This window comes from Apium graveolens, chromosome 7, assembly GCF_009905375.1.
Source record: "Apium graveolens cultivar Ventura chromosome 7, ASM990537v1, whole genome shotgun sequence".
Taxonomy (NCBI): domain Eukaryota; kingdom Viridiplantae; phylum Streptophyta; class Magnoliopsida; order Apiales; family Apiaceae; genus Apium; species Apium graveolens.
The window spans coordinates 137,271,112-137,275,740 of record NC_133653.1 but is presented as its reverse complement, the minus strand read 5'-3'; the positions used below and the strand labels follow the sequence as shown (position 1 = coordinate 137,275,740).

General features: G+C 43.2%; 1 non-coding gene across 1 annotated transcript; it reads left to right on the top strand.

The window, feature by feature from the left end:
* The first annotated feature begins 4,240 nt into the window (after positions 1–4,240).
* Positions 4,241–4,347, top strand: LOC141675756 (small nucleolar RNA R71). Its single transcript, XR_012556391.1, has one exon. It is a non-coding gene; the product is annotated as a small nucleolar RNA R71 (small nucleolar RNA).
* Positions 4,348–4,629: the final 282 nt, after the last annotated feature.

Genomic DNA, 4,629 nt, shown 5'->3' with positions numbered 1-4,629 from the left:
TGTAAGCCCAAACAGCTTCATCGAGCTTTAAAGACCAATCCTTCCTTGACGGACAAACAACCTTCTCTAGAATGCGCTTTATCTCTCTGTTAGACACTTCCGCTTGACCATTTGTTTGCGGATGATAGGCAGTAGCTACTCGATGGTTCACATTATAACGCTGCATCATAGAAGTGAACTTACGGTTGCAAAAATGCGATCCTTCATCACTTATGATTACCCGAGCTGTTCCAAACCTTGTGAAAATTTGCTTATGAAGAAAATTTAGCACTGCCTTTGCATCATTTGTCGGTAAAGCTTTAACTTCGACCCATTTTGAGACATAATCGACTGTCAGCAAGATGTACTGATTATTGCAAGACGAGATAAAAGGCCCCATGAAATCGATTCCCCACACATCAAAGACCTCGACTTCAAGCATCACATTTAATGGCATCTCATCCTTCCTTGACAAATTTCCCACTCTTTGGCAACGATCACACCTTAAAACAAACTGATGAGCATCCTTGAACAAAGTAGGCCAGAAAAAACCTGCTTGCAGAATACGAGCTGCCGTCTTTTCACCACCATAGTGTCCACCATAAACCGTGGAATGGCAGTCTCATAATATCCCCTCCGTCTCACAGAACGGGATACATCTCCTGATGATCTGGTCAGCTCCCTGTCTAAACAAATATGGTTCATCCCACATATACCACTTCACCTCATGCAGAAACTTCTTCTTTTGAGCGGATGTCAAATTAGGAGGCATTATATTGCTGACGAGATAGTTTACAATATCTGCAAACCATGGTTCTTCCTCCTGAATTGCAAACAACTGCTCATCCGGAAAAGATTCATTGATTAACGTCCTATCCTGTGAAGTAGAATCGGGATTCTCCAATCTAGAGAGATGGTCAGCTACTTGATTCTCACTACCTTTTCTATCTTTGATCTCTAACTCAAATTCCTGAAGTAAAAGCACCCAACGAATGAGTCTATGCTTCGAATCCTTCTTGGAAACTAGATAGCGAATAGCTGCATGATCAGTGAATACTGTTACTTTCATACCAAGCAGATAAGATCGAAATTTCTCAAAACCAAAGACTATAGCCAAAAGCTCCTTCTCAGTAGTGGTGTAGTTCAGTTGGGCACCATTTAAAGTCTTACTTGCATAGTAGACCACATGGAAGAGGTTTTTCTTGCGCTGTCCCAGAACTGCACCTACCGCATAATCACTCGCATCACACATCATCTCAAACGGTTATGTCCAATCTGGTGCTGTAATAACTGGTGCAGTGATCAAACTCTTCTTGAGAGTCTCGAATGCTGCCAAACATTCATCATCAAATTTGAAAGGCACATCTTTCTCAAGTAAATTGCACAACGGCTTAGATATCTTTGAAAAGTCCTTGATGAATCACCGATAAAAACCCGCATGACCAAGAAAACTACGGATCCCTTTCACAGAATTAGGTGGGGGGAGATTTTCAATGACTCCCACCTTGGCCTTGTCCACCTCCAGACCCTTGCTAGAGACCTTATGCCCAAGGATAATGCCTTCACGCACCATAAAATGACATTTCTCCCAATTGAGCACCAAATTAGTTTCCACGCATCTTTTGAGTACGGCGCGCAGATTATTCAAACATTCATCATATGAGTGTCCAAAGACGGAGAAGTCATCCATGAACACTTCGACATTATTTCCAATCATGTCAGAGAATATAGCCATCATACATCTCTGAAAAGTGGCCGGGGCGCCACATAACCCAAACGAAACTCTGCGAAAAGCAAACGTGCCAAATGGACAAGTGAAGGTGGTCTTTTCCTGATCCTCTGGTGCAATACAAATCTGATTATACCCGGAATAACCATCCAGAAGACAAAAATACTCATGACCCGCCAATCTGTCAAGTATCTGATCAATGAATGGAAGAGGGAAGTGATCCTTCCTTGTGGCTTTGTTCAATTTTCTATAATCCATGCATACTCTCCATTCTGTAACTATTCGAGTAGGGATGAGCTCATTCTTTTCATTTGCGACCATAGTGATACCTCCTTTCTTAGGTACACATTGTACGGGGCTCACCCACGAGCTGTCAGAAATAGGATAAATGATGCCTGCATCCAGCCATTTCAGAATTTCTTTCTTCACCACTTCCTTCATGATGGGATTCAGTCTTCGCTGCTGTTCCACAGTTGGCTTACTACCTTCCTCTAGCAGAATTTTATGCATACAATATGAAGGACTTATCCCCTTGATGTCTGCTATGGTCCATCCTATAGCCGATTTGAATTCTCTCAAAATCCTTAAGAGCTTGTCTTCCTCACTTCCTGAAAGGTCAGATGAAATAATAACAGGTAACGTAGATGAATCACCTAAAAAAGCATACCTCAAGTGTTCAGGTAATGGCTTGAGCTCCAAGGTAGGTGCTTCCTCTATTGATGGTTTGAGCTTCCCTTCAGCATTCTTAAGGTCAGAAGTACCAAGAGATTCAAATGGTATGTCCAGCTTTCGCTTCCAGGGAGAAGCGTTCAGATATTGTAATTGCTCGTTGCCATCTTCATCATCGCTGTCAAAATCCCCCACTAAGGCCTTTTCCAATGCATCAGACATTAGCATGCGATCGAGTTCCGAAGTAACCGCAGAATCAATCACATCCAATTTTAAGCACTCTTCATCTTCTGTAGGGAATTTCATTGCCTTGAATACGTTGAAGGTCACATCCTGATCTTGGACCCGCATAGTAAGTTCACCTTTTTACACATCTATCAAGGTACGGCCAGTAGCTAAGAAAGGCCTTCCCAAGATTATGGGAATCTTCTTATCTTCCTCGAAATCCAGAATAACAAAATCTGCAGGAAAGAAGAGCTTATCCACCTTGACGAGCACATCCTCAACTATGCCCCTTGGGTAAGTAATGGAACGGTCAGCCAATTGTAGCGACATGTATGTGGATTTTGGATCAGGCAGATCCAGCTTTTTAAAGATCGACAACGGAATCAGATTAATGCTTGCTCCTAAATCACAAAGGCACTTGTCAAAAGTCAGATTGCCAATGGTGCAAGGAATGGTGAAGCTTCCTGGATCTTTCAGTTTTGGTGGTAACTTTTGTTGCAGAACAGCGTTGCATTCTTCCGTGAGAGCAACGGTTTCAAGGTCATCCAGTTTCACCTTCCTTGAAAGAATAATCTTCATAAACTTCGCATAACTAGGCATTTGTTCCAGAGCCTCAGCGAAAGGTATATTGATGTGAAGTTTCTTGAACACCTCCAGAAACTTCCCGAACTGTCTATCCAGCTTTTGTTGCTGCAATCTCTTAGGAAAAGGTGGTGGAGGATAGAGCTGTTTCTCCCCTGTATTAGCCTCAGGCAGAGTGTGTTCAACAGTAGTCTTCCTTGGTTCCGCCGCTTTCTCCTTTTGCTTAGATTCTTCATCTCTAATTTCAGCTTCTACTTCTTTTGCCTTTTCAGCATCAGCCACTTTTCCAGACCTTAAGGTAATAGCCTTGACTTGCTCTTTAGCTTCCTTCCTGCCTGGTACTTCCGTGTCACTGGGAAGAGTGCCAGATTGACGATTGAGCACTGCATTGGCTAATTGACCGATTTGATTTTCCAAGGTCTTGATAGAAACCGCCTGACTCTTGCACAACAGCTTAAGTTCCTCAAAATCAGCACTAGTAGGTGCAGCTGTACTTCCCTGTTGAGGATATGATTGCCTTGTAGCATACTGTTGTGGTTGCTGGAATCCAGGTGGGTTATACTGTTTACTCACTCCTTGTTGATATGTGGCTGAATAGCATTCTGATTATTCCCCCAGCTGAAATTTGGATGATTTCTGTTGTTAGGATGATAGGTCGCTGGCACAGGCTGCTGTTGTCGCTGATAATTATTCACATACTGAACAGATTCGTTGACAAGAGAACACTGATCCGTAGCATGAGAACCTGCACAAAGCTCACAAACCATAGCTATTTGATTAACTCCATATGTAGCCAGAGAATCAACCTTCATTGATAGCGCTTGGAGCTGGGCTGCAATAGCGGTGGCTGCATCAACTTCCAGAATACCTGCTACCTTGCCTGACGTCATCCTCTGAGTTGGGTTTTGATGCTCATTTACAGCCATCGTCTCTATAAGATTATACGCCTCAGTATAGCTTTTAGCCCATAAGGCGCCTCCAGCTGCTGCATCGAGCATGGGCCGAGATTGGGCCCCCAAACCATTATAGAAACCAGTGATCACCATCCAATCCGGCATTCCATGATGTGGACATTTTCTCAACATTTCCTTGTAGCATTCCCAAGCCTCGCACATAGATTCTGTAGGTTGCTGCGCAAACTGAGTAAGAGCACTCCTCATAGCAGCAGTCTTTGCCATCGGATAAAACTTCACCAGAAACTTTTGCGCAAGATCTTGCCACGTAGTGATGGACCCAGCTGGTTCAGAATGTAACCAGTCTTTAGCCTTGTCCCTCAGTGAGAATGGGAAAAGCCTCAATTTGATAGCCTCATCAGTCACGCCATTATACTTAAAAGTACTGCAGATCTTGACAAAATTCCTTATGTGCATGTTGGGGTCTTCAGTTGCCGCTCCTCCAAAAGAAACAGAATTCTGCACCATCTGAATAGTGCCCAGCTTGATTTC